At 34.1% G+C, this 13539-nt stretch overlaps 1 long non-coding RNA gene across 1 annotated transcript; it reads left to right on the forward strand.

Annotated features, from left to right (window-relative positions):
- The first annotated feature begins 9128 nt into the window (after positions 1-9128).
- On the forward strand, positions 9129-10249 carry LOC144547093 (uncharacterized). The gene is made up of 2 exons (XR_013509000.1): positions 9129-9423; positions 9919-10249. It is a non-coding gene; the product is annotated as an uncharacterized LOC144547093 (long non-coding RNA).
- The last annotated feature ends 3290 nt before the right edge of the window (positions 10250-13539 follow it).

Raw genomic sequence — 13539 nt, forward strand, 5'->3', positions numbered from 1 at the left:
CAATTGAAGGTGTTTAGAGCACTCTAGTAGTGTCTATATATAGCAAGATAATAGAGTATTTACAACCCTAATACCACACTCCAGTTGAAGGCGTTTGGAGCACTCTACTAATGTCTGCAGATGGTAAGATGATAGGACATTTACAACTCTAATACAACACTCCAATTGATGATATTTGGACCACTCTAGTAGTGTCTTGATATGGCAAGATAATAGGACGATTATTATCTTAATAAAACACTCAAATTGAAGGTGGTTGGTGCACTGTCTCCACATGGCAAGATAATAGAGCATTTACAACTCTAATACAACACTCCAATTGAAGATATTAGGAGCACTCTTGTAGGGTCTTTCCAATTGAAAGTGTTTGGAGCACTCTAGTAGTGTCTTTAGATTGTAAGATAGTAGGGCATTTACAACAGTAATAAAACAATCAAATTAATAATGTTTGGAGCACTCTAGTAGTAACTCTATATAACAAGATAATAGGGTATTTAAAACCCTAATACAACAGACCAATTAAAGGTGTTTGGAGCATTCTAATAATATCTCTGTATAGCAAGATAATAGGACATTTACAACCCTAATATAACACTCCAATTGAAAGAGTTTTGAGAACTCTAATAATGTCTCCAGATGGCTAGATAATAGGGCATTTACAACCCTAATACAACACTTCAGTTGAACGTGCTTGGAGCACTATATTAGTAACTCTGTATAACAAAATAATAGGACATTTAAACCCCTAATACAACAGACCAATTGAAGGTGTTTGGAGCACTCTAATAGTGTCTCTGTATAGCAAGATAATAGAGCATTTACAACCCTAATATAACACTCCAATTAAAGTTGTTTGGAACACTCTAGTAGTGATTCTATATGGCAAGATAATAGGACATTTAAAACCCTAATAAAATACTCCAACTGAAGGTATTTGGAGCACTATAGTAGTGCCTCTATTTGGCAAGATAATAGCGTATTTACAACCCTAATACAACACTCTAATTGAAGGTATTTTGTGCACTCGCGTAGTGTCTCCAGATGGCAAGATAATAGGGCATTTACAGCCCTAATAAAAGCACTTAAATTAATAGTGTTTGGACAATTCTATTAGTAATTCTATATAACAAGATAATAGGACATTTGTAACCGTAATACAACACTCCAATTGAATGTGTTTGGAGCACTCTAGTAGTGTCCCTATATAGCTTGATAATAGGGCATTCACAACCCTAATACAACGCACCAATTGAAAATGTTTGGAGCACACTAGTTGTGTCTCTATATAGCAATATAATAGAGTATTTACAACCCTAATACAACACTCCAATTGATGGTGTTTGGAGCACTTTAGTGGTGTCTCCAGATGGTAAGATGATAGGACATTTACAACTCTAATACAACACTCCAATTTAAGATATTTGGAGCACTCTAGTAGTGTCTTGATATGGCAAGAAAATAGGGCATTTACGACCCTAATACGAAACACCAATTGAAGGTGTTTGGAGCACTCTAGTAGTGTCTCTATATAGCAAGATAATATGACATTTATAACCCAAATACAACACTCCAATTGAACATGTTTGGAGCACTCTAGTAGAGTCTCTATATAGCAATATAATAGAGCATTTACAACCCTATTACAACACTACATTTAAAGGTGTTTCAGCACTCTAGTAGTGTGATATAGCAAGATAATAGGGCAATTACAACCCCAATAAAACACTTTAATAATGTCTCAAGATGGCTAGATAATAGGACATTTTCAACCCTAATACAACATTCTTGTTGAAGGTGCTTGGAGCACTCTAGTAATATCTCCAGATGGCAGGATAATAGGGCATTTACAATCATAATAAAATACTCCAATTAAAGTTGTTTGGAGCACCCTAGTAGGGGTGAGTAAATCGCTCATAACTCGTGAGCCGCTCATAACTCGCTCATTTATCCGCTCATTTAAACTCGCTCATTAACAACTCGCTCATTTACTTAATGAGCGAGCATGAGCATGTCCCAACTCGCTCATTAAGAATTTGCCACATCTAATCCCTGCCACATTTAATCCTATGTAATTATGTGTAACATCAAGCTTGCCTCATTAAGATTGATAGATAGTGAGCATAGTTTCATATTTAATCTTGTGTAATATAGTGAGCATAATGTAACATTTAATTATGTGTAATATACTAATATTCATAGTTTCATATTCATTTTTTTTTGTAAATCGGCAGAATCAAAACCTCCGCCTAAAGTCCAAAACAAGTAATAGTCATAACAACTCGCTCATTTAAATGAATTATGACAATTTGTTGGATTTTGTTATGATGACTTTTAACAAATTTTGTTATGCGTGAGCACATTATATAATTATGTTATGAGTCATAAGTCATAACTCGTGAGCCGCTCATAACTCGCTCATTAAAAGCTCGCTCATTTACAACTCGCTCATTTATCCGCTCATTTAAACTCGCTCATTAACAACTCGCTCATTTACTTAATGAGCGAGCATGAGCATACCCTAACTCGCTCATGCTCGCTCATTAATCACCCCTACACCCTAGTAGTGACTCCATATAGAAAGATAATAGGAAATTTAAAATTTTAATACAACACTCCAATTGAAGGTGTTTTGAGCACTCTGGTAGTGTCTCTCTCTATATGGCAAGATAATAGGGCATTTACAACCCTAATACAACACTCCAATTGAAGGTGTGTTTCGAGGACTCTAATAATATCTCCAGATGGCTAGATAAATGGCCATTTACAACCCTAATACAACACTCCTGTTGAAGGTGCTTGGAGCACTCTAGTAGTGTCTCAATATGGCAAGATAATAGGGCATTTACAACCCTAATACAACACTCCAATTGAAGGCGTTTGGAGCAATCGAGTAGTGTCTCCAGATAGCAAAATAATAGAGCATTTACAACCCTAATAAAACACTCAAATTAAAGTTGTTTGGAGCACTCTAGTAGTGACTCTATATAGCAAGATTATAGGACATTTAACACCCTAATACACCACTCCAATTGATGGTGTTTCGAGCACTCTAGTAGTGTCTCTTTTTGGCAAGATAATGGGGCATTTACGACCTTAATACAACAATCCAATCGTAGTGTTTGGAGCACTCTAGTAGTGACTCTATATAACAAGATAATTGGACGTTGATAACCCAAAAATTATTGGGTTTTGACGGTTCAAACCCATTGATTAAGTATGTTGGGGTTTTAACGGTTCAAACCCATTTATTTGCTTAAGGTGCGGAAAGAGTAAAACAAAATTTTTACATCTACCTTAAGCTACAGATTAAATGAATCAAGAAGATCCGTTTAATCCTATTTACAGATCTACTCCATAATTGATTTCTAAAACATTAAATCTATTTATCAATTAAATAGATTAATATAACATGTTTATACCTTGTTTCCAAATCACAGTTGGAATGCAGACCGAGCGAGTAGAGCTACACCAGGGAAGAAATCGACTCGGAGTATCACACGTGTGATACCTCTATTGGTTATCCACTAGGACTAACCAAAGAGCGGTTTATTTATTTTGCCAGAAATACTATAAACCGCGGAATTCTGCAAAAACACTATTCATCAAACTTTCGGTCAATCAGATTCACTGATTATCAAAATCTGAGATACTGCTAAATTCGATAAAACACTATTCACCAATTCAAAAAACCGTAAACAGAGAAAGAGAGAATTTCAATTAACGAAGTAATCAGATTAACACGTGAATTATAGAGTTTTCTCTTTTACCTATGCCCCTCTATTTATAGGCATTTGAGGTGGTTTGCAAAAGACCGAAATACCCCCGAAGTTGCCAAAATTACCAAAATGCCCTTTTGGCATTCAAATTTGATTTTGCAACTTCATATTGGTTAGATTAGTTTAATGGATTCTAAACCCATTATGAATAGTAAATATCCAAATCAAATATGTATAATTGTCATGTACAATTATATTCGTCTACGGTTTTTGTTTGGTAATTTTTATACAACATGTCAAACACGTTTATAAACTAACCAGTGTTTCTGTTTGTCATTCTAAATGACGTACAATTAATTATAATTAATTATACCAAGTATAACTAATTATAACCATTAGTTTTTGCTTTGTCATTTTTAACATGACAAATATAATTTAATTATAACACGTATAATTAATTATAACCATCTTAATATTAATTACAATCAATTTATAATTAATCAGTAAGATTCTCCGAATAGCTCATATATGGTGTGACCCAATAGGATCTGTGTTATGTTGGTAAATAGAGTTAAAACTGTTTTAACTTCTATAATCATAGGAGGCATCTGGCAGTATACACTATGACCATCCAATTACACAGATGATGCTGTACTGTACAATATCACGATCTAGTAAACAATTTACTTGTGTCAGTTCTTCTGTCTCATAGCTATCAGATCAGTTTCAAGGTAGATGTGTGTCATCCTTGCTAACTATATCTTTTCTTGATCTTGAGCAGATTATCAAATATAATTACTCTTGTAATTATACCGCATGCAGATAATCTAACTCTACCAAGGGGCCCAGTGATGCTATAGCTCGTATAGAGATACGAGGGACAAATAGTATTCTTGGCAGACTATCACTTCCTCAGCTAAGCTATACATATGGAAATGCTACCGTTATGACTGCTTTTTACGGACAGCGTTAGATAACACTCACACATACATATTTCTTAGTGGGAACGATAAATACCTCATACTGTAGAACTTGACACTGAATGAAAATATTAATGACACGAACACAATTCTATTTAATGTTTCATTCGGGGTCTGTCAAATACCATGTTCCTAGAACATGTATCTATGTGATTAAAATGACATCTCGTGTCAGGTGGTTTGTAAAACCTAACCATCTTTTAATCCACATACTAACCTTGTAGCGGTAATTAGTGTTCCTGCTAATTACCTTGGTCAGTGACATTTTAAGAGTATATATCATCTATATTATGGAGTTTCACAATTTCAGTCATGAACTCGAAATGATCCATAAATGCAATAATACTCAAGGCAACAAAATGATATACATTCAATTCATGAACAAAGCTTTATGATAATTTATCGTATTATTGACTTCTAGATTATTACAAACTAACAAATACAACACTCCAATTGAAGGTGTTTGGTGCACTTGACTCTATATATCAAGATAATTGGACATTGATAACCCAACTACAACACTCCAATTGAAGGTGTTTGGTGCACTCTAGTACTGTCTCTATATAAAAAGATAATAGGGCATTACACCACTCGAATTGATGGTGTTTGGAGCACACTAGCAGTGTCTCTGTATGGCAAGATAATAGGGCATTTACAACCCTAATACAACACTCTAATTGGAGGTGTTTGGAGCACTCTAGTAGTGACTCTATATAGCAAGATAATAGGGCATTTACAACCCTACTACAACACTCCAATTAAAGGTGTTTGGAGCACTCTAGTAGTGACTCTATATAGCAAGATAATTGGACATTTATAACCCAAATACAATACTCCAATTGAAGGTGTTTGGTGCACTCTAGTACTGTCTTTATATAAAAAGATAATAGGGCATTTACAACCCCAACACGATACTCTAATTGAAGGTCTTTGGAGCACTCTAGTAATGCCTCTATATGACTAGATAAGAGGGCATTTATAACCAAATACAACACTCCAATTGAAGGTGTTTGGTGCACTCTAGTAGTCTCTATATTGCAAGATAATAGGGCATTTACAACCCCAATACAACACTCCAATTAAACGTGTTTGGAGCACTCTAATAATGTCTTCTAATGACTAGATAATACGGGATTTACAACCCTAATACAACACTCGAGTTTAAGGTGTTTGGAGCACTCTAGTAATGTCTGTAGATAGCAAGATAATAGGGCATTTACTACTCTAATACAACACTCCAACTGTATTGTTTAGAGCACTCTTGTAGTTTCACTGGATGGAAATATAATAGGGCATTTACAACCCTAATAAATCACTCAAATTAATGGTATTTGGAGTACTCTAGTAGTAACTCTATATAGTAAGATAATAGAACATTTAAAACCCTAATATAACACTCCGATTGAAGGTATTTGGAGCACTATATTAGTGTCTCTATATGACTTGATAATAGGGCATTTACAACTCTAATACAACACTCCAATTGAAGATATTTGGAGCACACTAGTAATGTCTCTATTTGCTACATAATATGGCATTTACGACCCTAATACAACACTCTAATTGAAGGTGATTGGGTGCACTCTAGTAGTTTCTCTATAGCAAGGTAATAGCGCATTTAAAACCCTAATACAACACTCCAATTGAAGGTGGTTGGAGCACTCTAGTAGTGTCTCTAGATGGCAAGATAATAGGGCATTTACGACCCTGATACAACACTCTAATTGAAGGTGTTTGGAGTACTCTAGTAGTGTCTCCAGATAGCAAGATGGGCATTTACAACTCTAATACAACACTCTAATTCAAGGCATTCGGTGTACTCTAGTAGTGACTCTATATAGCAAGATAATAGGACATTTGTAACCATAATACAACACTCCAATTGAAGGTGTTTGGAGCACTCTAGTAGTGTCCCTATATGGAATGATAAGAGGGCATTTACAACTCTAATACAACACTCCAATTGAAGGTGTTTGGAGCACTCTAGTATTGTCTTATATGGCAAGATAATAGGGCATTTACAACCCTAATACAACACTCCAATTGAAGGTATTTGGATCCCTCTAGAAATGTCTCAAGATGACAAGATAATAAGGTATTTACAACTCTAATACAACACTCCAGTTGAAGGTGTTTGGAGCACTATAGTACTATCTCCAGATGGCAAGATAATTGGGCATTTAAAACCCTAATGCAACACTCCAATTAAAGGTGTTTGGAGCACTCTAATAGTGATAATATAACATTTAAAACCTTAATACAATACTCCAATTGAAGATGTTTGGACATTTAAAACCCTAATACAACACTGGACATATCCATTTAGAATTAAATAGGGCATAATGGTCAATATAAATTTTAAAATAAAAGGGGATTGAAGAAATAATTTTAAATTTGTATAGGGATATTGGATATTATGGTATTTTGATGGAAAAATTGGCTATTTCATAGTTTTAAATGGGTACACATGAAATTTTTCCTATGAATAAATTAGATCTAGGATTTTCTAGGAGAGCTTCTGTCATTAGAGAATAGGATAGACAAGTAGAAATTAGGCATATACTTCATTAATTAGAAGAGGAGAGGTACAAAACGTGAAGACGGCATGCATGAGATTAAGAAAGATTTTTTCGGTGTACTCCTTCTATCTCTCTCTTTTGTTGCTTTAATAGTGTCTCTTGTATCTTGTGTTGTTGAATTCGCTATTGGTGGCTAAGCAAAAACTTTCTAGAATGAAGACATGTAATCTTGAATTCTTATGAGTTTAATCTAGATGTTTATTTATATTTACCATTTGTACTTTATCTGAATTCTTTCCGAACTTTATTCTTTGTATTACTAGTTAATTTGATGTGTTCTAAACTCGTGATCCATAACAACATAAAAGAAACCCATAACAACATAAAAGGAAAAAGTAATTTGAGAGGCGATCTCAATTATAATGTCAAATAAAATTAGTGTTGAAAGGATAAATTTCTACTTTATATGTTAAGAAAAATTACAGTTTAAAATGATAGCTACACATATGGCTTGAAATTAACCTATAATTCTATTTAGCTGCAGGTATAACAAACACAACATTAATGGAACGGAACACACATTTTGTTTTAAACGAAGAAAATTAAATGTTTGCGGTGGAATCTAATTGGGCAAGACCTCAAAATTTTATCGGCAAATATATATCTGATAAAATTAGCCGACGACTAACATAAAATTCGAATTATACCTGATAGAGTAGTCGGCACAGGTTCTGATATCAGATATAATTGGGCTAGGCACATTTTCTCGTTGCTAAATCATACCTTATAGGACACTAAATGTCTCAAAGAGCCTGGGTTGAGGTTAAGCCCCATCGGGTAGGATATATACTTATTACCCCCTCCCCCACACACGCACACACATTTGTGTGTCAATCCGTATAACTAATTATATGTCATACTGGTTGAGGTTTACATCAGTCTTTTTATATACTTGTTGCTTAAATTTCAGAAATGTGGTACTTTCATTAACTTCAAAATCAAAAGACAGCATCTTTCGTATATTGTGTGCTCGCACCCTAAGTTAGCTTGCCGTCCACATACAGTGCAATTAATATTTTTTTTCTTTCACAAACTACATTTAAAAAGTAATTAAATAACAATTACAATTGATTCTAAATAATAATTCCTAACGATTTAAAAAGTAATTAAAAAGTAATTAAAGAGTAATTAAAGAATAATTAAAGGATAATTAAAAAGTAATTAAAAAATACCTGTAATCATCCAAAAATTTGTCCAAAATTGCCTTTCTTTTCTTCACTTTCTCTTTCTCTTTCTCTTTGCGTTTGCTCTGATGTTGGGATGAGTTTTGCGTGGGCAGCAGAGAGAAAAAATCAACATATAGTAGTTCTATAGCTGACCGCCTCAATAGGGGGCGGCTAGGTTTTCCTATGTGACAGCCCTCCACAGGAGCAGTCAGGTGTTGAGAGTTGGTCGCCCCTGGCTGGGACGGTTAGGGCGGTTTTTTTATATAAAAAAAAATCGAGGGTATATTCATTAATTTTATTTGGTTTTAGAGTACTAATAAAAAATTTGGTACATGTAGCTATTTGATAGTTACTTTTTTAATAGTAGCTGAAATTTTTCGTCTTTTTATTTAATTTATATAACATAATTGAAAAAGAGGTTTTTGTTCCACATGGATTACTTGCATTAGAGCAGGTTCTAGGTACTTTAATTTAGGAGAAATTAGATCTATGCCATCCGAAAATGGAGAATTTAGAAACAGAAAATACCACTGTAGACAAATCTCATATGTTAAGAAAAATGTCACTGTAGACAAATTATTATACATTTTTATTAAAAATAAACAGAAAATATTGTATTTTAATTAGTATTTTTGTATATTCCAAAAATACTCTCACCCTTTCATTTCTACACCCTTATGGTTCCGATCCGATCCATTTCTTAAAACCCTCTCTTCTCTTCTCTTCTCTTCTCTTCTCTTCCATCGTCCCTGATCCTCCGTTTCGAGCCTCTCCTCTTCTCTTCCGTCGAAAAGTGCCATCTCCTCTGTTTCGAGCCTCTCCTCCCCAATCTGATCCATTTCGAGCCTCTCTTCTCTTCCGTCGAAAAGTGGGATCACAACACCATTTCGAGCAAACAACAATCAAACTCCCCAGCTTGTTGCATTAGCGAAGCTGACCCCGACCGTCTTGCCTTCCCGCCCCACCACTTCTTCGTCTCAAGGTACTATCTTTTTCGGACATAGTAGACTAGAAGCGATAGTGTTGGGTATTTGTATCTAAATAAGTGGTCATTTGGTGCTCCTCTTTTTTTAACAGAGTCAAAAGAGAGAATTGTGGCAAACTTGGCTAATTAGGTTTGGGAATATTAGTTAAGCACGGAGGAAAGTTACCAATTTTCTGAGTCCTTGTTGTTTGCTGTCTTGTGCCTTGTCTGCTTGGTGCTTGCTGCCCTGATCTATGGTGTTGTGATTGTTGTAATTGTTGTTGTGGGTGGCTGTTGTTTGAATTGTGATGCTGGTACCACTGGTACCAGCCCAGTGTGACTGCTGGTACGGTTTAATATGTCAGAAAATTAGTTTAATCTGTGAATGCAAATAATAGGTTTAATTTGTTAGAAATTGAACATGTTGAATATTAGGTAAAAATTCTTCTAAAAGAGTAATTTTGGAGAATAGGGCTTAAAGCTGCCAATGAATAATTTATTTATAAGATTTAGCTGTGAAAGGAGCAGAGTTACAAAAACACAGAAGACCCAGAGTTGCTCTCATTTGGCTGGCATAGTGAGAGTAGAGTTGGTCTTTGAGCTGGGATGAAGAAGCAAAAACACAGAAGACCTAGAGATGGATGGTATGAGTTGAATAGAGTTCTAGTTTTTTTTTATTATTTCTTATCATGTAATTAGTAACGAACTCAGAATTTTGTAGTGTTGTGGGTGGAAACCAGCAAGTTAGGAATTTTTTAATTGTTTATTTTATTTTAGTTATGTTGAGATTCAGATACTTATCTTTGTAAGGATAATGATTGAATAAAGAGTTTGATTCAGTTTATTCAAACTTTCAAGATTTTTGTAATTTTTTTTGTTGTCAAATGGATTGATATGAAAAATTTGCAAGGTCTCCAATATTTTCTGTTGGAATTGGTTATAGGCTTAAACAAAAGGATATGTACCTTTTTTAATTCAGTTGGATTGATATATATTCCTTGTTTAATTTGTTGCCATATGGATTGATCTGCAAAAAAAACTAGACATATATCATGTTTATCTAGTTTAATTTATGATTCTCAGAAGTTGCAGATATAGCCCAAACTGAACTATCCAACCAGAAGCTGACTATAAAGATTAAAAATATAACATTATAAAACAAACAAAAGGGGATTTAAAATTTATAAGCACCGAAAATTCAGCCAGCTAGGTTGAAATTGGTATCCAATACCAACACTGTTAATAATTACGTTCACTATTTTCAGTTTACCTCTAGTCAAAACCTAAAAAAACCATCAACAGAATCTCAATGCAATAATAAAAAGGAATTGTTTCGATTTCAAACTCTTTATTCAAACATTATGCTTACAAAGATAAGTATCTGAATCTTAACATAACTTTAAAAAAAAATACCCTAATTTACTATTTTCCACCCACAACACTAGAAATTCTGAGTTTGTGACCGATTACATGATAAAAAATAAAAACTAAAACTATTTTCAACTCATGGCATCCATCTCTCGATCTTTTGTGTTTTTGCTTCTTCATTCCAGCTCAAAGACCAACTCTCCTCCAATTTTGTCATAAGAATTGATGTTAAGCAAATCCATCTTATGGCACCATTCATTTTCTTATAGGATTGATTAGTGCTAACCACTCTCTCTATTTAGATTGCCTATATAAAGGAACTGTCATAATAATGTAAAATCAAGGAATTGAAATAAAAAGATCCATTATTTCCATTACTGTCTCATTCGTTTACCAGTATCTAAACTATTCAAACAAAGACACAAAAAATATTGACATTTAAACCCTCTTCAAATAGATATTTATAGGAGAATAGAAAAATCAGTAATCAATTTTTTTAGAAATTAGGGTCAAATTCTACCATTCTCATCTAAGCAATTAAGAATAAAGTAAAGAAGTATAGAGGAGAAATTTAATGCTTACCCACTAGGTATCCAAGACAGATCCTCCATTGGCAGATTCGGTTAGAGGAGGGCTCACAGGAGATGAAGGGCGGAGAGGAGAGGAAGGGCGAAGAGGAGAGGAAGGCGGAGTGGAGATGACGGTGGAGAGGAGGCGGGCCGAAGGTGGTGGCCAACGGAGAGGAGGTGAGCAGAGGGTTTAGGGTTGGCGTTAATCAATTATGTTCATAGCTTCATCTATTCACGTTTCTGAGGAGAAGAAATCACGTTTCTGAGAAGAAAAGAAAATTTGGATCAAGGTTATTTTGGTAACTTTAGTTATTATACAAATTGTTAATTTAAATTTATACATTAATATTGTATTGGTGGCATTTTTCTTAATATATGAGATTTGGAGTGGCATTTAGCAAAAGGAAAACTTTGGAGTGACATTTTTCTAAATTCCCTATTTTAGAGTGGCATGGATCTAATTTTCTCTTTAATTTATTAAAGGCGTAATTATATTAACATTTGGTGCGTCCGTGGGTATGATATTTGTAAAATTATTTTTTTCTTAAAAATAAAAATATAAACTTGGAAAATATTTGGTTTTTTTTTTTTTTGTCGTTGTAAGTGTCTCTATCGTTATGTGGAAATGAAGTCCATTGAAACGAATCAGGGGGTTTGGATGGAAATCTGACTAAATAGGGTTCGACATCAGGTTTGAGTTATTTCATTCGCATCAAAATTTGTACAAATAGTTTCGTAATTCGTATGTATCAAGTGCATACAAATCTTCATGCATATCGAACGGTTTCAATCAAGCATCAGACCAAATTTAGTCTAGTAATCCTGTGGGAAAAATATATATATATATATATATATATATATAGAGTGCGGCTAACGCGCTTCCTCTAGCATAGGGGCCGAAATGCTTCCGGTGGAAATTTGAAATTTCAAAATCCAAAAAGTCGATCTGAACCGTTCATCTTCTTCTCCATATTAATATCTGCTTGGAGACCAAATTTTACATTTTTCTGAAATTTTTTACTATTTATTAAGCCATTTTGAAAATCGCTGATCCAACGGTAGCTTCTGATTTTTGTTGTTTGGTAAGCCACCGTTGGATCAGCAATTTTCAAAGTGGCTTAATAAATAATAAAAAATTTCAGAAAAATGTAAAATTTGGTCTCCAAGCAGATATTAATATGGAGAAGAAGATGAACGGTTCAGATCGACTTTTTGGATTTTGAAATTTCAAATTTTCACCGGAAGCATTTCGGCCCATATGCTAGAGGAAGCGCGTTAGCCGTACTCTATATATATATATATTTTTTAACTTGGTAATAGCTACCAAGGTTCGTGAGGGAGAATCGAACTCTTGACCTTTGGGTATAACAACTCTAAGACATTTTCAACTCTGTGGGAAAAATATTATAAGGGACATTGTATCAACAATTAAAAGGTATAAATTATTGAGTAGAACTAAGGTGTTCTTAAGCTCACCAAGGTGTTTGGTGAGCTACCAAGGTGTTTGGTGAGCTTAACTCCAAAACTTATTAGATTAGCTTCAAACAATAAATGTAAACCATTGAAACCAATTTACTTCATTAGTGATGAATTTACATGTAAAATTTTTTAGAATTTTGTGTTACGTTCAAAAAAAAAAATCGTAAATCGTTATAACGTTTTTAAAACGTTATGTAACGTTTTTCACTGTAAAACTTGATAAAAATGGCGATTTTATGAAGGCTGGATTCAATTAAAATGTCATAACGTTTTCAGAAAACGTTATAACGTTTTATACACTAAATCATGCGTTTTATACACTATTTCCTGCGTTTTTCACTAGCTGAATCGTTATAACGATTTACCAAAACGTTATAACGTTTTATCCGACAATGTGAGAGTCTATTTAGCAAAATTCCTGTTGTCTCTCCTTCTTTCTCTCCATCATTTCCCCCTTCTCTTGTGTGTTCCGTCCAGAAGAAAGAAAAAGAGAGAGAGACCCTCTTCTCCATCTAAAATCCATCAAAACAAGTGAGAAATTGAAGTAAGGGATTGGAAATCAGTTGAATATCTCTCCCTGGTCACCATCTAGCTCTCCCGTTGGAAAGTCCTTCTTCTCTTCTCTCAAAATCTGAGTTCATCTCCATTGCTAGGGTTTTTACTCAAATTCGAAATTATTGTGTAAATGGTGAGTAATCTAGCTCCATTGACCTTTCAT

The sequence above is a fragment of the Carex rostrata genome, chromosome 30, assembly GCF_964058835.1.
Source record: "Carex rostrata chromosome 30, lpCarRost1.2, whole genome shotgun sequence".
Classification (NCBI taxonomy): domain Eukaryota; kingdom Viridiplantae; phylum Streptophyta; class Magnoliopsida; order Poales; family Cyperaceae; genus Carex; species Carex rostrata.